Source organism: Zonotrichia albicollis, chromosome 10 (assembly GCF_047830755.1).
Source record: "Zonotrichia albicollis isolate bZonAlb1 chromosome 10, bZonAlb1.hap1, whole genome shotgun sequence".
Classification (NCBI taxonomy): Eukaryota; Metazoa; Chordata; class Aves; order Passeriformes; family Passerellidae; genus Zonotrichia; species Zonotrichia albicollis.
The window spans coordinates 15,462,555-15,484,699 of record NC_133828.1 but is presented as its reverse complement, the minus strand read 5'-3'; the positions used below and the strand labels follow the sequence as shown (position 1 = coordinate 15,484,699).

The following is a 22,145-nucleotide window of genomic DNA, read 5'->3' as shown; positions in this document are numbered from 1 at the left end:
TTGGCTGTAGAAATGCTGCAACATGTACTCCTATTGATGTCAAGAAACATTTGGGCTGGCAACCAGGCAACATTCATTTAATGTACTATGTAAATAAGATTAATAGAAGCTATGGCATTGTATTTATTGCTTACACTAAGAAGAAAATGGAAAAAAATGTGAAGTTATTTTTTTGGTTGTTTCATTTTCACCTTGTTCATATGAATCATGCATTTTAATTGCTGAGAAAAGTATTGTTTCTGATCAATAAAATATTACTCAATTTATTCATCTCTCTTGTGCTGTAATATAACAAAGCTGATCTAAATTGGCTTTCACATATGTCTTTGTGCTGGTTAAATATTAACCCAGGGAGAAAGTAATTACATAGAGTTACTAACAATAATTCTGGTTTTAGGTGTTTTTCAATGCTTATATTTAATACTAGAGTGCTGAATTTCTGGAGGAAGTTTGTACAGATAATATAAGATGACTGGACATAAAATTATTTACCTGAAAGTTTAATATCCCTATTTCTTGTCTTCTGAATCCACCTTTTAATAAAAAGTTGTTAATACTTACTTACCTTAAGCCAAAATGTCTGTTTCATCAGGAACTAACAGCAGAGACTAAATTGGGTGTATCTGTCTTCTTCATCCCCTCAGCTGAGGAGGAGGTAGATAAGCAAACCTGAGCTCAAATAAAAACCCCAAGGAGTATTTAACAACACATGGGGATCTTAAATACTGGGTGTTAATACTGCTGTCTGCCTGTTATCCCTATTTAAAGTGTGCCAATACCCATCCAAAAAATGCACAATATCCTGCCTCTCTTCACGACTTGTAAACAGCAACCTGTAACTGCAGGTAGGTTTTTTTGATCTCCAGTTCCTGGGAGCAAATGTCAGGCAGTGGAAATTGTTACAGACTCTAAGTTATGTCTGTTCCCTCAGTTCTTTACCAATATTCCCCCTTACTGATTCTCTGTAGGTACAGAGTTAAAACTGGTCCATTTAACAATTATTGTGTACTGTTATGCAATTAACTGTAGAGAAGAAGTAAATCCAATTCCCCAAATGCAAAAGCTGCTCCTTACAACATTTTATTGTAACTCACATGGCAGTAGAAACATAAATGTAGGAACATAAATGACAGTTACAGTAGCATTTTCCAATGCAGTATATGCAGGTTCCCAATAGCAATTAAAAAGCAAAATGAAACCCAGAATCCTAACCCCCTCAGGCTAAAATGTGATCCTTACACTTTCTATATAATTTAAAAAAATTAAGTGTCCTTATACACAAGTAGCCTCACAATAATTGAAACAAGCTTACCACTATTCCATCAATATTGGCACAGAATCCAGTTCCACTCTCTGCAAGATACAAAGATTACTGCCTTTGAAAATATTCCAATTACTCCAATAGTGCATTTTGCACATCCTTGTCGTGGCAGTCACCATTAAAGTCACAGTTCAAAACCAAAGTTTTAGCTTTTGAAAATGATCTGACTCTGAACATCCATGTGCCAAGAAAATACGAAATTCATTTTGGACTAGAAATCCAGTCCAAAGTGAGTCTGACTGCAAGTGCAGCAGTGACAGACCCCTGTTTATAATTACAATTATCTATCAATCACCCTACAGCTGGAGCTCTTTAACATCTTTTAAACCATACTCCCTAAATTAACAACTCAAATTTATCCACATGGAGTTCACGCTTCATTTGAGGCAAATATAAGATTCTTTTTAAATTAAACTCAGTTTTATCATTGCCCCCTGAATATTAAATACATTTTCAGCCACTACTTGTAATGACTACTTCAAAGTTTTCTTCCCCCTCAACAAGATTCACCACTCTAAATAAAAACTCTTACAAAGAGAAAAGATCATATGATTATTGCTAATTCCTTTGAAGCTTAACTACAAATACAAAAAAAGTTAAAGCCAGTTTTCTGAAAAGTGCTTGTACACTATTGTTAATTCCTGACTTAAGATGAATGTTCTTTCCTGGAAATTCAGATTTCACAATCAGTATCAAGATGAAAAATTGCCACAAGGGAAAAAGTGCCCAGAGGTGCTGGTGCTGTCTGGTGAATCCAAGTTTTATTGGTGGATTCACTGAGTTCTCCCTGTGAAGGAGCCAGGAGCAAACCCTTCTATGCAGAGAACTGGTTTGGAGCCAGTGGGCCCCTGGCCAGTGCTTGGGGCAGAGTCCAGCAGGGAATCCCAGAGCTGTACAGCAAACACATAATCATAAGCCATGCACAAATTATCAAAGGAGAAAACAGGCTTGAACACAAATATTCATGCATTTGCTTGGTTCTTTACCTTGATGTTTGCAAATGAAAGGTGACAAACATTGGCCTGTAGCAGAGAAACTCCTTCCAAAGTTTCTCCATGCATTGGACAGGGATCACTGTAAAATGGTGGTGTCTGACACAGTGAAGTCCACAGACAGCTGTTCCATTTTGTCACAGCCCACTGTATCTCCAGTATCTTTGCATATAAATATTTAAGAAAACAAAATACTGAATTAGTAGGGAACAATATTCAGATGCTACATAAAAATAAATTGCAGTAAACAGTAATAGCTATCACAGAGTTAACACAATAAACATGATGATGATAAAAAAATATTGCTAGATATGAGGGAATTAGAGCAAAGGGGACAAAAAGCAGACTAAACTGTTCTGTGCCTATTTTTTTTAATGTGGTATAAAAAGTTTTCAAAGCAGAGCATTGCTACTTTTCAAACCACATATTTATAGACTTAGAGAAATTATAATGACTTTGTCCCTTACACTCCCCTGGATGTAGACCTGAAACAGCAAAGAGCTAGGAACACAAATTCACAATCCCATTTTCCTTAGCTAACCTTGAACAGGAGCCAGATACTGCACATTTAGTAGGGATCCCCAAAGTGCATTTGGCAGGGTGTCCTGGAGGGGTCTGCAGCCCTTACCTGACCTGCTCCTGTTCCTCACCAGGAGCTCCCATCCTGGGATGCCAACTGCACTCCAGCAGCTGTCCTCGAGCACTGGCTCCTTCTGGCACAGTTTGGGCAGATGATTGCAGTAAGAATTTCCTTACTCCAGAGTTTGCTTCCAGAGCCTGCAGGCATTCAGCCACCAGAGATACTTCAGGATCTGCAACAAGAAAATTCACAGCAAGACCTCTCAGTCTGAGATGACCTGAAGATTCCTCAAGTTTATTATTTATTTGTTTATACTATTTTTTTCACTATTTATTTTTACTAGGTTATTATTTATTTGTACTATTCCATTGAGTTATAGCACAGCGCACTGATGATGCCTTGATTTTCATATTTCCAACCCTCTTACAAAAAGCATCTCCATTTAATATAACTGGGATACTCTTTATCCAGATGATAATGGACTTGCTACAAGAATTTAGAAAGTTAGAATATCAAGGCCTTCAAAATTTTCATAGCAAATATCTGTAGTAAAAGTAGTTAAATTTCAGATAAATTCAAGGTATGTACTCTGAGCCAAACACTCTTTTCCAGTCCAAGTGTGCATTTGCTATGAGGTGCAGAAATTGTTTTCCTTTCCCTCTGTCAGTGGAAAATGACAGCAGCTATTTTTCATGTACAGCTAATTACCTCTTATTTTTCCCCACATGGACTTGTTTCTAACAGTCAGGAGTGCTCTAAATAGGCTTCTCTAGCTGTAATTAAATAGCTTATTAGAATGATCTGCAATTCATGTGTAAAAAATTCTGAGAGAAGAAGGTTCAATCAGGAAGCTTTCACAGAAATAATGAAAATATTGAAAGCAAAAATAGAAACAAGCTAGTAGCAAAACTCTCTAAATGTGTTTTTGTTGCAGACAACAACAGCACTACTTATAATTATGTTTTCATTATATAATTATGTTTTCATTATATAATGGAAAAAAGATTTTTATCTTTTAAGCCACGTAAAGTGGTTTTTTTTTTTAAAGTACAAGCATTCAAAGTGGTAAAATATACTTCCTATTTAAAGTCCAGCAAAATATTTTGAGTTTTACACCTTACTGTCTGTCCCATCACCTCAGGTCTCAATATTTCTCCAGCACTGGCATGATTTTTATTATTTCCAATAAAATCTTCCTCCTATTTCTTAGTGTTCACCAAAGGCCAGGCCCCAGCAGTAATCATCTGTGCTCTGCAAGATGCTTTGCTTTCCACCAGCCATCCCCAAAGATGGAAACTGGAGGTGGAAACTGCTCCAGCCCAGCGTCCTTTGCCAGCTGTGCAGGAGCAGTGCAGGGGGGCAGACACCAGCACTCCCTGAGTTTCATGGCACAGGGATGAAGGCAGTGCAGCCCCAGAGAGCCTTTACCTCTCTCATTTCCCAAGCACAGTTGTTCTGGCACTGGGAATAACTGGCATTGCTCCTTCCTGCAAGGAAGAATGCACAGAGCTGGCTTCTGGCTGGACTCTCCCTGCTGAGCTGTGGAATCTCGACTTTCTCCTAAATCACTCCTTGTTTGTGCCTTTTAGTGCTGTTGAAACAATGATGGGAACAGGAATCCCCAACAGTTCCTAATGCAGTGATGGCTGCAAAATAAAAGCCAGACAAATCTAGGAATTTATCCCATTCCAAATCCAGCAGAAGCATAAAATAAATAAAGCACAGAATTACTGAAATAGAGAGCACACTGAGAGCAAATAACACCAAGGTCATGGGCTCAATCCCTGGACAGACCACTCCCTTTGGAGTTGGACCCAATGGTCCTTGTGGGTCCCTTCCAGCTCAGAACATTCTGTGATCTGACCAGAGACAACATCAGTATGCAGAGCTTATAGAGCAGTGTTACAAAAACAAACAAAACAAACAAACTGACCAAAAAAAGCACAAACCAAAGAGAAAGTGAATAAAAGAGATGCTTGTACAGGACGGGACTGTCTCTGATTGAAGAATTCCAAAAACACTCTTTCTTCTGTCCTAATTGCAATTTAGAATAAAGAAAAATTTCACACCCATCTATTTGCACACTCCCCACTGGTTTTCCAAACACAGACATGCTGATGAGAGAAAAAAAAAATAAATTAAGAGGGAGCCTGGGGCTTCCTCCATTAGCAGCTGTGGACACAACCCACTTAGCAGAAAGGAAGGAGGAGCAACCTCACACATCTCTTTTGCCTTCTCTTTTTTTAATTTCCCTTCTTTTATACTCAACATGATATCATCTAGCCCTATCTACAGTGATTCTACATGATGAATTCCTTAGCCATCCATCCCAGTTCCCAACAATGAGCGCCAAGACAAAGAAATCATTCTTATTTCTGTTAAAGCAATACTCACTGTCAGAGGTATTTAGTGTAGAATTAAATACTATCTCTTTTGTCTAGGCTAGATAGGAAAATTCCCATAGACTTAAGTGAAGCAGTTTGGGTAAGACATCCAGACCATCCTGACAGTCCTGAACTAACCATGACATTTTTAAAGGTTGAAAATTCTTTCTTAATAAAGTCTCCCTTGGTTGCATCTGAAAGCAACAATCTATAGAATGATTAGCTTAGTAGTGGTTCCCTCTGAACTGCAACTAACTAACTTATAGAGGACTAGTGTGAGTTTGGGTTAAATACATGTGGGTGTGCACCATTAAATAAATAAAACTTAAGAAGCAAGTTTTCACTGCTTGCTTCCACCCACTCCTTGAACTAGCACTGTTGTCATTTTCACAAACCAGCAGCATCCATGCAGTCTGCCCATGGAACACCTTTCTGGCATGTTCCATTCACCAACTCCTTAACAACCACTGGGAAGAAGAAATTTACTGTTCTTTTTAACAACCACGTGTGAAGTCAGCTGGTCAAATGCAAAATGAGTTGGAATCTGTGGTTTTTCCCACTCATTTTACATTTGACCAGCTGACTCTCTGTTCATTCTAACTCTCCTGCATGGCCTCTGTGCTATCTTTGCTGAAGATAGCATTTGCAAGATAGTATTTGCTCCTATATATTTATTTTACAGCACTTACTTGAAGCAGCCTCTGAAAGTGCATTATCACCTACAGGCAGGAAAAACATCAGGTTTTAAAACTCCTGATAGGGGTGTGTCCTCTAATCAAGGGCAAGGTAGCTGTGCACTCTGATGGACATGCTGTGTGTTTAGCAAGGAACACTTAGAGAATCAAAATTTTCTTCAAGTCTCAAATAATTGGCATCTACAGGAGAATGTGAATTACAACAAAGGGAGAAAATATGCCCTGAAGTACATTAAAATGCACAATGAAAGAATCGAGTTAATGGTGCCTTCAGAAAACTGACACTGAAATTATTACCTTTTCCTGGCCTTTTGTGTTATGTTCTGAGGCCCACAATGAACTGAAAGATGTGATGTACTGAAATCATTACATGTGCATCTGGCTTCAGGGCACAATAGGAGAGAACAGAGGGGTACCTGGCAAAAATGGGTTCCATTGTTGCTAAGATTAAAGGGTTTTTATCACTGCTGCCTCATTGCCATCATCATCATCATCAGGGTACTGCAGTGAATCTCCTTTTCTAGACCTAGTGTGATTTTGACCAGTGCATTATCTGCACTGTGTGATAATTGCAGGTCCAAAATTACACATCCTTGCATAAGAGAGCCGTTTAAATTTAAAGGAGGATGCTGGCAGATATTTCTGTATCACCATTTTCATACTCCATTTTTCGAACAAGAAAGCTCAAAGGACATACTAAAGATACATGAAATATCACCTAATATGTTCTTTTGAATGCAGAGAAAGTCCCAACAGACTTTTCCTTGTGTGAAGTGTAAATAACTGTTTAAAAATTGAGAACAGGAAGATCCTCTCACTAACAAATGCATGGTGAGAACAACATGTTCTCATTTTAGTGATGACAGAAAATTCAGCAAAAAAAATTTTTGCTTCTCCCCATTTGCTTTAATATTGTCACTATATTTTTGCAAGCTCCCTTTCTTAATAGGAAATGACAATATTTTAGCCTCTCCAAGGATGTGTCAGTAAAATCACAGCACTCTGAGGCTCAGAGTTTATTCACTTGCAGATGAAAGTGAGTGCCTCTGAAGGCTGCACTCCCCAGGAGCTGTGAGGTCAGAGCTTGCAGAGCTGCATGTGCCCTACCAGAGCTCAGAGAGCAGGAGCTGAGCTCTCATGGCAAGAGCCATTTTTACCTGTCAGCTCAGTGCAGGTCTCTGAGCACCCAGCCATCCTGGAAATAAACTTGTTCAGGGGTCCTTTTTTAGCTGACACTGGATTATCCTCTTCTTTTTTGTAAGCAACACAGGAACATCTGCAAGAGAAGAGCTCCTTGAGACCTTCACCTCTCCTGTGAATCTGAACAGGGCCAAACATATTCTGCTCTTTTATTGTTGAAATATTTAGTTTATTTAGCTATCTTGCCTCCTTTGAGTCTATCTTGGCTCTGTTCTAAGAGCCAAGATGTCCTTTTCAACAGCTAATATAATTTTTAATGTTTTGGTTTATTTAAATCTGTAGCAGTACCCATCAGCAAGTGCTCCCTTCATCCCCTGGCAGTTTAGCACAATAGCTATTCCAGACTAGCTACTCCCATTGAAAACACTATTCCTCCCGAATAAAAATAGGTTTGTGGGGTTTTTTACTTAAATTGCTTTATTTCTGTTGGAAGAAAATATTTAAAACCATGAAGTATTTTTTTCTGGAATATCTACATCTTGGCAGATGTCCAAGCACAGTTGTCCCATCAGTAGCAAATGGGGAAGTCAAACAAAGCTCTCCAGCAGGCCAGGGCATATTTTGAATCAGCATCTTCTAGTATTAGGTCCTTGTTTAATAATTTTGTGTTAAAAATTACTGTTCTTGTCCACTTGCAACATGCCTTCATATGTGGTATGGCCCACCATTCAGCAAAGAGTCACAAGTATAATTTTTCTAGGCAAAGACACTGAAGATATCTTGAAAGAATGAAAAATAAAAAGGTGCTACAGGAAGCTTATAATAACTGTGCTGCTCAAAATCTGAGTGAGTGAATGTGTATTTTGCAAATGCACAAAAGCACAGATATTGCCAATAAAACAAATGCTACAGACTAAACTCCATTTCCACCACAAAATACAGTAACTAAACTCCCTTCTAGGAAAAGCAATAAACTACCTTTGTTTAAAGTTCTTTACAGAATTATAGTTTCCAAATATTAAGGAAATAGTGAAGGAAAGAATTGTTTACTTTTACAAGTTGAAATTTTTCATTAAGAAATTCTTTTGTAAGGAAAAGGTTCATTATTTTTAAAAGGCTATGATAAAATACAGAACAGCAAATCAAAATATTTTGTACATCCAAAATACAGAATATGAAAAGCAAAACTCTGAAATGCCAAAATTTATCATATTCTTTTCTCTCTTGTCTTTTGTCATTTAGCCCAGTATAAGTCATATGTCATTTAGACCTATGTATACAGGGTTTATTCATCCCTAACATTTTCCTTTTGTCAACACATAGCATCATTCCAAGCACAGTGGATTAAATCTACTCTCATCACCAATTACTGGTGCAGATCCCAGTTTTCATATCCCTGCCTGCACTGTGGCTCTCCCTGATACCAACACGGTTCTATTAGAACTCAGATCTGCTCTGACACAAACTCCAGCTGCCTCCTTCAGCTTCCAGAGGCTCTGCCTGGAGCTGCTCCCTGCCCTCCCTTCCAGCAGCCTCTTGGAGCTTTAGGAGCAGCCTGGAACAGCAGTGTTGAGTCAGCTCTGATATCGAATCTAAACTTGCCCTCTGTCAGCTGAAATACCCTTCAAGAGATAATGCAGCACAATGACTTAACATCTTTTATGTTATTTTGTATCTTCTTACCTTGAACAATAACCCTAGACTTTTAAAAAATCATTACCATGGCATTCATATTTGGCGCAAAATAAGAAAGCTGCAGGGTTTTTTCATGTTTTCTGATGTCACTCAAAGCAGAGAGATGCTTTGGGCTTTGTCCTTTTAGTCAGTACATTGAAATCCTTAAAACATTCCAGGTTTATATTCAATTTGTGAGTCATGCTTTATATCTAAAACACTCATCTGTCTGCTCTTGGAAATGAGAGGAATTTGCCAAGATAATGTTTGCAAAAGAATTTTTTTTGTCTTTTCAGACAATTTCAAACAATGTGGCTTGTTCATGACTCCAGACTTTCTCCCAGCCCAACCTAATTAGATTACAAGTATTTTTCTCCATCTGATCACAACAGCACTAAGATTTGTTCGTGTCTGTGATGCACAAGCTGCACAAGTCCAGTTCTGCTCCCAGCTGGACTGTGCCAGTACTCTCCTTGGAAAGGTCTGCACACAGCTGAAGTTTACCCCCGTTGTCCCAGCAACAAAACCACTCAGCCTGCTCACCAGGAGCTCAGCCCAGCTCTCATCCCTCCAAAGCAGCAGTGGCAGATTGCTGATTCATGCAGCTCCCTTGGGCACAAACCTCCACCAGGGCTCCCTTCCAAGGGAACTGCTGCGCTGGCAGCTGGGCAGTGACACCGCTGGGACCCGCCACAAATCTGTGTGCTGGGAAATCTGTGTGCTGAGGAATCCGCAAACCTGCATGTGGAGAAATCTGCATGCTGAGAAATCTGCATGCTGAGAAATCTGCATGCTGAGAAGTCTGCAAATCTGCATGCTGAGAAATCTGCAAGTCTGCATATAGAGAAATCTGCATGCTGAGAAACATGCAGAGAAACATGCTGAGAACACATGCTCAGAAATCTGAAATCTGCACACTCACAAATCTGCACGCTCAGACATCTGCAAATTTGCACACTCATAAATCTGCAAATCTACATGCTCAGAAATCTGCAAATCTGCACAATTAGAAATCTCTAATTGTGAGATTTCTAATTGTGCAGATTAGAACACTGCACAACACTCAGAAATCTGCACACACAGAAATCCGCAAATCTGCATGCTCACACATGTACATGCTCACAAATCTGCACACTCAGACATCTACACGCTCGCAAATATGCATGCTCAAAATCTGCACACTCAGAAATCTTCAAATCTGCACACTCAGAAATCTGCATGCTCCCTAGATCCTGATATTCAGTAGCACCAATTCCATTATCCTTTAGGTACATGTTAGAACCCTGGATGCTGAGAATTTCGGGCTTTCTGTGCTGAGGGGTGCAGACTCGCAGGAGAGCACTGCATTTGACCTGGGGCTGTAGAGAGGGTTTCCAATATTCATTGATAGCACTGGGATTCTGGGTGTAGAGTTGGTTAGAAGTGTGTGGGTGGAAAACTTAGGGTTTGGGGTTTCAGAATATAGTATATGAAGCAAGATGGAGGTTTTAGGGTGGAGACAGGTTGTTCTTTACCTTCTTCTTACTGGATTTGGGTGATATTTTGTAATTGGACAGAAAACTCTGCATTGCAGGCTTCAAGTGATCAGTTGCTGGGTTAAAAGGGAAAATAATTTAGGTGTCATTTATTAATTGGACAGTTTAGCCTTAAAAGACCTTGTAACAAGAGATAGGCATTTTGTGCCTTGTTAATGAAAGATTTTAGAAGACTGTGAGGCTGTGACATTGATAAGAAACAATAAACACCTGAGTGTGAACATGAACCATTATCTCGAGTGCCTTCAATCCTGACCCCAACAGAGGTAGAAAAAGCAAGCAGAGAACCCACACTATGGGGTGATATTCCTGTTTCTTTCCAATGTTGCCCTGAGCCTCTGTGATGATCTGTTTCCTCTTTCAGGTTCCTGAATAAATCTCCACACTCTCATGGTGCTGAACACAGGGCAAATGTATCTGAAGTGGAGAAGTTGGCAAATCATAGTCTGCTGCAAGAGAGAGTCCAAAAAGACACAAATTGGTATTCTGCCTGTTTCTTTAAATTGGTACAGAAAAACACCAACTGTTGGAAAAATATCTGACATAGCATCTTTCAAATCCTAGTTTTAAAGAAGAAAAAAATCTTCCATTTCTTACTTATTTAATTATTTTGAATCTGTTCATGCAATACAGCCCTCTGAATGAATTTGCTCTCTCCTACAGCTAAGTTTTAGTTTCTCTGTATTTCTGCCCAGAATGATCAATGTCCAGCTGTGGACACAGGAGTTCTGGGCTCAGCTCACAGCTTTCTTCCTGTTACCTGCAGCATGGCCACTTCACAGACCTTGCTGGCCCACTGCTGAGCACACATGGAAAGCACATTGGAGAGCTTATGTACTCTTAGCCACAAAAACCACTGGAGAGTCCCTCTGCTATAAGTTGATATTAAAAAAATAAGAAGTTCTTTCCAACTTCTGCAATACAAATGGTGATCTTCCATCAGGCAGTTGCATGTTGAAGCCATGCACAGCACTCAAAGCAGAGTGAAGATGTCTTGTCTTCATGAATAAAAATACAGCTGAATTTGACACTGGTCTTTTCCAACCCAAAGTATGGGTAGTTCTTTTTTGTGAATTTATATGTGTGAAACAAAGACAGTAAAGACCATAGTAAAATAACTCACAGCCCTCTGAAATTTTCTCCAAAGCTAGATTTTCTCTTAGGAGTGATAATTCTGTTGCCTGTCCTGCAATGTTGTGAATTTAGTCTTATATTACTTTTTTCCTTCTCACTGAGAGCAAGAGAGTGTGAACTTTGACCACTGGCTGTGAAATGCTCTGAACAATCAATCCTTCAATCCTCATCATTATTTCAGTTTCTTAAAATGTATTAACAACAATATTCAGAGGACACGTTACAATTTCAGCAATCCAAATTGAGTTTTTCTGCAAGGAGCAGGAGCTGCCCTGAGGGCAAAATGGTTCCCAAGGTGGAGATTTTCTAATTGCTTGTCTCAAGGTGATCAGGAACAAACGGTGCAAGGCCCAGGGGCTGAAGGAATTTCCTCCAAACAGATAACTGAGCTATTCCTCCTGGAAATGCTCTCGCTGCCTACAAGGCAATGATATATTTTAGGTGATGTTAGAATTTTTCCTTCTCCTCCTCCCACCCTCCATGACAGATAAGCATTCTGGGGTGAATCATTCTGCATGTAACATAATGAGTTATCACAGACAAGAAGCTGCAAATAAATATTTTCCTTACATTGAGTTCATATGCATTTTCTTGGAAGGGTAAGAAAAGGAGTGCTTGATAATTGAATTACTGTGCTTCCTTACTGAAGTCACTTCCTGATAAGCAGCCAAACTAATTGGCTAAAATGAATGTGAGAGCTTGAATAACCCAGTCATGGCCAGTCACAACTGGTGCAGTATTATACTAAGCCAACCTATGCTATGTACTTCCAAACAATATGTACCAGCCCAATAAAACCATTATGAATTTCTTGTAGTATTCGTATTTCTACATTCCAAAAGGTAAAGTCATTTTCAAGAAACCACTGTCAAAGATCTTAACACTATCTTTAACTCAACCTTTGCTTTTATTTTCTTTCCCAGAATCAAGTGCTCACATGAGCAGCTTTTACGCTGTATTTTCATTAAAAATGCTTTAAATCACATGTATATATAGGAAAACCCCCAAAACCACAATCTTTCATCTGAAACTCACAATGAAATAAGCATAAAAATATTCCCATGGAAATTAAAGAGTTCTGTTATGCTATCTATAAACTGTAAGTCTAAGCAGTACTGAATATATTTGCAGAACCTTTTTAATATACCTTAAATGAAGAGAACATGCAAGTTCCAAATATCCCAAAAAGCTTTTTTGAGAGTTCTATTAAAGTCATTGCAGCTGTGTTATTGAAAGTAGCTCCAATCCTCAATGCAGCTCTTTCATGTCCTGCCACTATGTCAATGACCCTTTGTAATCAGTGCTTTGTCTTCTATAAGAAACCAAGCCACAGAAAGCAGCTTTCTTTTTTCCACTTTTCTAGTTACTACTTTTTCAATGTTCTGACCTTAATTCAGAACATTTGGTTGCATTTGAAAAATGCTCATTTAATTTAGAGCAACAAGCTTGAAAACTTTCTCAGAAGTTCTGCTGACTAGAAATTGTTCTGTTTCTGCCTATTAGAGTTCTTAGCTACACAATTAGGACTGATAGTTAATCTAATGCTTAAAAGTTGTGTATCCTTTATTGGGAACCCCCCTAAACTGACAACTTTGTGCTGCTGGAATTTATGAATTCTATAGTAGAAATAATAAGATTTGCAAATGTTCTTTACCAAACCTCCCACCCTCTGTTCCTGCTGAAAGCGTGTCACTGGTTACCTGAGACCCTTTGCCACAAAGTCTGAGCCTGGTTACACAAATTAAACTTCTTTAAACTTACCTTTGTTGAACAAGTGACCAGACTTTGCTATGAAGTTCTTGAAAAGGGTGTGCACATGAGCAGAATGCTCCATGGAGAGGCTGTGTGTGTTTGAAACAGTACAGTAACAACATATTTCATTCTCATTGCAATCTGCAATGCCGGAAATCTTCACAGTGTAAATGTGGGGTTTTGTAAATGAAAATACAAACATGAGAGGGGCCTCTCCATGGCATAAGGCTGCAGTGAAAACAACTAGAGGTCATTGGTCACCAAAGCCCCTAAATGATTTTGACTCAACAGTTTTTATACAAATTATTCCCTACTAAACAAGTGTTTTGCCAAACTAAAAAACTGATATTCCTTGAAGGAGCTGGTTTCACTAACATAAAAAATTTTAGGCATAAAGCTCTTGGAAGACCTACAATACTCATGCTATTTGGTATAGTGGGCCTGATATCAAACAGTGAATGAAAACAAACACTGAGTTTGGTAGTGGAAACTGAACTCTGAAAGAGGCAGCAGCATCCAAAGTGAAGTTAGTTAAGCCTTATCCTAAAATAGCACTTACTTTTGGTGACTACTTTGAAAGATAAAAGGCCATTTCCCGCTTCTTCATGGGCTGACCAGCTTGGTAGTGGAAATTGGAGGCTTTGAATGTAGAAGTGTCTCTGCCTTCAGCATGAATTTCAGGTCATCCCCAGCTGCCTTGTGCTGGCTGTGTCTCAGGGGTTATGGTGAAAGCCTGTGGGCAGCTTGCAATGGTTGGGGAATGGTGTCAATGGAGTTTTAGAGAGAGGATGACCCTGTGAGGACGCTGCAAAGTAATAAAGCATATTTCAGTGAATATAAGGTAATGAACAAACCCACCAATAGATTTCATGTACAAACCCCTGTAGAAAGAATTTCCTTCCTAACCACATGTGGAAGTCTTAACAATTTCACTGGGTATGAAACAGTGGGATATTGCCAGTTATGAAACAGGATATAAAAATCCCTATCAATGAAAACCAATATCCTTTATTAATGGCAGCCAAGGTGTACAGGGCGTTCTAAACCATCAAAAGTTTAAATATTCTGCAACCAAGTTCATGCCTTAAAGTTGATGAGCACTTAACATCACTGCACAGAAAAATGATTACCCTTGAATTCATTACCTTCTCATCTAAATTTCAGACCACTCTAAGACACCTTCACAAACCCTATGAATTTAATTTACTAAGACTGCAAAGTAGATTTTAACATAAAGTGCAGACTCTTTATGGCAAATTTTAAATTTTTTTTTCCATTCAATTGAAAGTACAGAGTGTGAATTTCTGTTTATAGAATGCAATTTAATCTGTGACATCATTAATAGTCTAGTGGCCACTCTGTCACACTGTGTACTGTGACTAAGAAAAAGGAACCAACCCAAAAATGATACAAACCTCCAGTGGCAATTTTCAAAATTACACCTACATGTGATATCTGAATTACTCTGAAACTATTTCCATGAATATTATACACATATGCCTGAGCAAAACAATCATTGCAAGGTAATACTGTGCAATAAGCAATAATTACTAAGCATTTCTTGTACTTTCTCCTCTTTACCCTCTTTCTTCCTGGGGCAAAAGTTCACAAACACAGGACTGTCCCATCTGTTTGCAAGATGACTGTTACCACTTACACTCTCAGCAACTTCAGTTTACAAATATTTGGCTGCAGTAAGAGATGATGTGCTTTTCATTGTTCCATCTTTTTTTACCCAGACTGAACTCTCACAAAAAACTCCACCTTAAGAGTGATAATTGGTGCTTAAATAACTAGATTATTTAATATAATGTTTTCTTTTCACTCTGCAATGTTCAAAACTCCATAAAGGATCAGGACTAACTGCAGGAGCAATCTGGAGAGGTGCTGCTGCTACAGTGAAGGGTTTACACTCTGATCAGAAAACAATCTTCCCCCAAACACCCCCTCTCTTAAAAAAAAAAAAGAAAATAATTAAAAACCAGCCAGCACAGAGCCTTGGAGCCCCACAGCAGCACAAAGCAACAGCACTGAGTGCTGGGGACAGAGAAAAAACTCTTCTCAGTTGGGATGCTCAGCCCTCAGCAACTGGATTTTGAGATGGAACACTCTGAATGAGGAGGTATCACAACATAAATTACACATTTCTTTCACAGTTAGTGGAAATATTGTTTGTGGCAGAAATGATCACAGTGTGTACAAACACCAGGACATGAAACACAGAAAAATACCTTCTTCTGTGTAGAATGTCAGTGCAAAAACAGATTACTTTGGAATGTTCATGGAAGTGTCTTTAAAAGGTTTGGATCAAAGGCTGATCAGTGGATTTTACCAAGCAACATGTGAAAGGCCAGAGTTAGTACCTTACATTAACCCTGTTAAATTTACATGGGAATTCCAAATAATTTAATTCTAAATATATGGACTGCTCAATATGTAATGAGACCCAAAATAAGCATTAAGTGTTTCTGTCAAAGGATCACCAAGAATGTACACATAGCTCTGAGCAATGTCTGAAAGGTCTCTTCCTTGCTGTAACCTTGGGCAGGAACCTGCTGAAGATTCATGAGCTCTTAGTGACTGTGGGAAACTCACCAATTTATCCTACAGAAAAATAGGGCTTTATGCACCATGTAAAGTTCTCAGCCCATTTTTTGACAAAAGCCAATAGGGTTTGTTAGATGGACTTTTCAGCAACTGAGTCACAGATTTTTAAGGACTTTAGGTGAATTGTTCCCTAGCCATAGGTCTAACTGAACAAAAGTCAAGGTGAATTTTTATTTGCTATCCTACTTAAAGAGGAAAATGTAATTTTATTTATAATCAAGACTGATCTTCTATCATCTGACAATTCCCAAGTCTTTCTTCAGAATTCATTTAGAAATATGCTTGATGTGAAATACTAAATCAACTGGAAGCCAGCTGTAAAGCAAAAAGGAAGCCAGGAATGCTATGAAAAACACCATGGTTTCTAAACTCCAATTTCACCACTTGCTTTCACAGCAGAATTGTTGTATTAAAAATATGCAGTTCTCAAATATTGGGATTTAACTTTGGGACTCATTTCTCTTTGTCAAAAGTGTTTTTATTTTGCGCAAACTTTGCCTGTTTGCTGAAGAAGAAATTTGCAAGATTTTTTCCAGGAATCAGATGATACTTATGTTTTTGGAAACTCAAAACTGCCCAACATATAATTCTTAGGGAAAAAAAAAATCTTTTTACTGATTCTCCTGAGTATTTATTAAGCAACAAATTCCACAGATCAATTTATTTTTCCTGATAGGAATAAAAGAATAATTTATAATCTTAGTTGATCCAATTAATAAAAAGTAAGGGAAAGAAGAAGTAAGGTACAACAAACAATTGCAGCATCTCATGCACTGCCACCAAGGCATGTAACCCATTAATAAATGTGTTATTTAGTATTTAGACAGTTACTATAGATTTGGAGAGAACAGGACTCAGATGAGGACCCTGAGTGTTGGAGTAGCTGATGAAAGTGGCATCAAATGCTGGAAGAAGAGAGAGGAAAGTGTTGTGGGGCTCCAAGGATATTGTTCAGAAAAACCCCAGTGGAAAACAAGAGATTTTGGACTGTTGGTCAGGAGTTCTGCTCTCGAATACACCCAAAAAACATACAGTGGATTGGCTATTTCTTGTATTCCTGTTTATGTTGCCCATTGTCAGACATTTTGACACACCAGAATGAGAAATTGCTAACGATATTATCTCCAAAACATCTGAGAATTAATCACAAATATTTCCTCTGAACCATTCATTAAAATGACTGGGAATTCTATGGCTGTTGTGATTTCTCCAGTTCTTTAACTTTTACAGCAGCAGCTCAATGATGCTCCTCTGCATGAGTTGTGGAGACTTTTCAAAGAATCTCCAAGACAAAATTATAAAATTTAATGGCATTTATATTCTGCTGAAAACAAGAGATTTTTTTAAAAATAGGAAAAAGAAGGAGAGCAAAAATTTCACATGTGATTCCTGCTATATTAGGTTGATGTATATATATATATATGAGATTAATCTAACTTGGAACAGCAGACTTGAACCCTGAATTTTTATTTTTATAATTTTATCATTTTTATCATTTTTCAAATCATATAAATCAACACAAGTTTTAAGTGAATAATCCTAAACAATAAAAACATGTATTCTTAAATGACAGAGAAAATATCTTTGAGCTGATGGAACAGGGGGAAAATTGAACTTAAGAAACTTCATCAAAATCCAACTACTGCAAATAGATTCCTACTGTGGTCTAATTTCTACACAGTGGACGTGCAGGAGGGAGAGCTCCAAACTGGCAGCACCCTGGCTCAAACCACAGACAGTGGTTTGCAAAATAGTCTTTCAAAGAGGACTCCCACATTTTCCCTTTTCAAACCAGCCAGCACATTAGGGAGACAGCTGTAACACCCTGATTGTCTTCTCCCTCCTGTTACCTATTGAAAAACTCGTTCCACATCTCCTTTTCTCCACAACCAAGCCTCCAGCCAAGCACTGAGTGGAATTCCTGCTGCCACAGGATGACTTCTCCTCTCAGTGCCAGCCAGCACCATGAGGGATGGCCAGGAGTGTGTTTGAAGTAGATTGTTTCTTGGCAGTAACATTAAAGAGCACAGAAAAATCTCTCTCCTGTTCCTTACCCTCACCTTGTAAGAAAACCTTTTGAGCTGTATTTAAGTGGTCAGAGCTGTGCCCACCTGCACATGCACACACAGTGTTCAGGCAGCAGTGCCTGCCTGACAGCAGCTGAGGAAGCAGACTCCTAAAGAAAAACCAGAACATTCTGAAACAGATTTAGGTACACATGGCCGGGGTAAAGCTTCCTTACATATCCCAGTACCTTAAAATATCAGTTTATTATCCATAGGCTTGTTACACTTGGATATTAAACTAATGACATTAAGTATGACTTTTTCAATTTTTTTTTTAATTTTGAATTTTTTCTTAGACACAAAGAACTATACAATTAAAAATGTAGTTCCAGTACAATATTAAATTTTGCATCATTTGTATTAGACAAATATGGTCATACAAAGCCAGGCTAGAAGCCAGATTTGCTGAAATTCAGTTATTTTACATCAAACAATATTTAAATTGAACTATTTTTCCTGGTTTATTAGAAAAACAAATTATGGACATATGGGGATTTCTCTTGTTTTAAAACAAAAGAAAATCCAGAGTTGTTCTCATTTTAAACATTTTTAAAGAGGTCACTACCCTGTTGATTTTGATGCACAGAGGTAGAAATTCGTTATCAGATGTTACATGTTCACATGACTTATTCTTCTAAAGATTTAAAGATTCTAAAGAAGAATTAGTGATAAAATATTCTGCTAAAATATTTCAAAATATTTCAAAATTAATTCCTATTCAATCATTTCTCTACAAGATTGACATAAATGCCACAAAAGCAAAGCCAGCTAAATTCAGCTTCCATAGAGGTAGAAGTTCTAATCTTCAGTTCATAATGCTTTGGAGCAACCTACAGAGCATGTAGACAGGTTTTTGGTTTCATATTAAAGCCTCTGAACTTCCCTACATCTGAAAGTTTTTACAGAAAAATATTTCAACATGAGCTGCTTTACAATGCTGGGTCACTCTCAATGTCTGCTAAAATGGAAATTAGAGATAACTGACAGCAAAGTCAGGATTGAATCCAGGGAAACTGTTCAAATGAATGAACAGTTCATTTCATCTCATAAATGAATGAGAAGAGTGTTAACCCTCTGCACAAAGCCAAGTTTTGGGTGGCAGTGTCCTAGTAACAAATATGAAAAGTTCCTGAATTCACCAGCAGAAGAAAGAAGGAATTTTTCTCCTTTTCTATAATGCCCTTAAAATGATGTATTACCTGCATTCATGTTATAGTCTCCCCAGTGTTCTTCCTAGTGAATTACTGTGGTCCCTCAATTTATTGCTCCAGAACTTTGTTCCCCTTACTGCTGTGCAAGGACAAAACAAAAGGAGAGCTCCTGCCCCAAAAGTTTTAATTACCATAAAGATGAGGTCTCTGCTGGAACACAGTAGGCCTTAGGAAAATCAATTTATAGTCCTTCAAACCCATGGTCACTTTCCTCATTTAAAGAGCAGTGAGCATTTCTCTTTTCTTTCCCTACCCCCTCTCCCCAGTGCTGTTAAATGCATCTCTGAAAATTCATATCCCTGCCTTGAATTTAACAATTTATAGCTCTGCTACTTCGTGTGGAATAACCAGAGAGTCTGCTTCTAAATTAAGAACTTCTTCAATTATCTTATTGCTAGCTGCATGTTGGCAGCATTTAAATTAATGAGAAGAGCATTCATTAAAGATAGCTCAGGGACATGTCTGGGAATGCATAATGTGCAAGCTCCAGCTTTTGTCACAGTTACTGTATTAAGTAAAGAAAGTTCCACTTCAACCCCCATTTCTACAGATTCTTCTATACACCTTCTATGGAGTTAAGCAACATATTTCTTTTCTTTTGTGAGTCCTAGTTTGCTCTAAACATTGATTGGTTTCATTTTAGGTAATTTCCTTTTAACAAGCTGTGTATCTCAGGCTAAAACCTACCCAGTTCAGCCTCCAGCAGGACTGGGATTCTAATTTACAAATGAAGAATGGATTTGATAGAGGAAAACTGTAAGAACATTTCTTTGTGATATGTACTGCTATATCACTGTGGTTGGTTTTAAAGTTTTCTGCAGTACACACTAGATAATGCTAAATCCAAAAAGATAGATTTTTGCATACATATTTAAAATCATTTTAGAGGCAACAGATTTATTTTTACTCCTTCAGACTTAGACTATGTGTTTTGGGGTTAAATGTTAACAAGGGCTGCTTAGAAAGAACAGAAATCCTGTGCAGCATTTTCTGGTGCTTATGCCCTGAAACATAAACACCAGTGTCTTCTGACATGATACAGTCACTTTGCTTAGAAAGAAATGTCATTACAGCAGTGACACTCTGAACCTATAAATCATTTATAATCAGTGAGTTTCACTATGGATTCTTTTAGAAAATACCATCATGGTGGTAAAAGACAATTCACTAAATCAAATACAGAGTGTGTGTTTCACCAAATCCAGGCTGTTAAACAGGTAGCCCTCAGTTATTTGTCAAGGAGGAGAGAAAGGCAATCTGTTTAATGCTCTGCCTGGGGAGTCAGGCAGTCTGGATTCTGTTCCCAGCTCAGACCTACACCATTAGTCAAGTCACATCATTGCTCTGCTCTTCATCCCACATTCTTAAATGAGATAATAACATTTCTCTTATTATTTGGTCCCTTCCAAGTATAAGTTCACCATGACAGAGGCCCATTCCTATATGTCTAACTCCCCTGTGCCTTGGATTTTGTTTGGGTTTTCTACATGACTCCTTGTTTTACTAATGACAATGGAATTCATTGCAGTATTCATTTTTAAGGCTAAAACTTACACTAAAGTCCCTAAAGCTGCCTAAATAAGAAAGAAGTAGATACCCATAAAAATAAGTAAAAGAAAAAGGAGAGAATTCAAACTTAGAGAAAAACTGTCCTCTTATCAGCAAAATTATTCACTTTCTGTTGCAACTTGGCAGCCAAAAGCATCAAAGAGGACAGTAAATCAGTGTAATTATGATCTGCTTCTTCAGAACAATGAGGAAACAGATTTACTTTCAAAATTCAAAATGTTTAAATAAACTTCTGATTTTTTTTCTTTTTCTGCACCTGCTTACTCTTTGTTTCTTTGTTTTGGTTCTTAAGTTGTTTTTTTCTGATTCTGCAGGGAGTTTTGCTTTTGCTAACAATAGCTCTCATTCAGGCCTCTTATTTGAATCCCTTCATGGTTTCACATGTTACAAACAAACACAAAGTTGTATTCACTCAGAATTGTCCTCATCATCTGCTTTTCTTCAGAGCATGCCTACTTTTGCTTCATGTGAACCCTAGTGAGGTGTTCCTGCCTACACTGAAAAGCTGTAAAGAATTGAGGACCCCTCAGGATTCATGGGAATCTTATTTCTGCTTGCAGTTAATGTATCTCCACTATGGATCCTGCCTTAAGAAACATCAGAGTGAGCACACAAAAAATACTGGTGGCTTCATGGGCTGACACTCCCAGTGGGAAATCTCATTAAAATTAGTGGAAGCTCCAATTAAGGTATTTCATTAGAGCCTTGTTCAGGGCATTAGTAGAGGTGTATACATCAGCTCTTTTTACAGCTGACACACTGTTCACAAGCAAAGCAAAGCGGTGGAGCAGCACCTGATCTGTATTCTGGGCCAGACACTGCATCAAGGATCAGCCCTGCAAGGCTTCAGCACAAAGCCACTCACACAGGTTGTGCCTTTCAGGCAGGAAAAAGAGCTCATGGTGGTCCCTCCGTTGTGAGAACATTCACTCCGTTTCTCAGACTGCACAAGCACACAGGCAAGATTTATTTTTGATGAAGAAAATGGGGTCAACCTTCACAACTGGGATTTTCAGGTTGCAGATGGACTGACTTTAGTTTATATTTTACTGTTTGCTCTGCTGTCCTACTGAGCCAGCAGCTTTCTTAGCTGCACCTCTGTGCCTGAGCAAGGTTCCTGCCTCACAGGACACAAACCTCCTGTCTTTAGGAACTACAGCTTGGAGCAGGGAAGATTTGACTTTTGCCCTTTTGCGCCAATTTAAGCACTGCCAATGAAACTTCACTGACACACATAAAATACTAAATAGGAATTGAGATGAGATCAGCACATAAAATGGTAAGATACAGCCCAGTGCAGCAACAAGTGAACTGGCCTGCTAGAAACTGGTTTTAAATATGAGCACAAAAAAATTTTCTCTGTCCAGTATCAATCTAGTAGAAGGAGGTTTTGTCTAGAGAGCACTGTTTCCTAACAGGATACTGTGTTTCTCCCTTACTGCCCCTGCCTTTCCCTGGGATTTGCTGTTATAGCTCACTATATAG

At 38.3% G+C, this 22,145-nt stretch overlaps 1 long non-coding RNA gene across 1 annotated transcript in view; it reads right to left on the bottom strand.

The window, feature by feature from the left end:
• Positions 1 to 22,145, bottom strand: part of LOC141730436 (uncharacterized) — a 124,755-nt gene that overhangs the window by 24,279 nt on the left and 78,331 nt on the right. The window contains exons 4-8 of the long non-coding RNA XR_012581930.1: positions 13,767 to 14,012; positions 4,322 to 4,539; positions 2,942 to 3,125; positions 2,308 to 2,475; positions 1,313 to 2,211 (exon numbers count right to left, since the gene is read on the bottom strand). This is a non-coding gene — a long non-coding RNA (uncharacterized LOC141730436). The remainder of the gene's footprint in view (positions 1 to 1,312; positions 2,212 to 2,307; positions 2,476 to 2,941; positions 3,126 to 4,321; positions 4,540 to 13,766; positions 14,013 to 22,145) is intronic.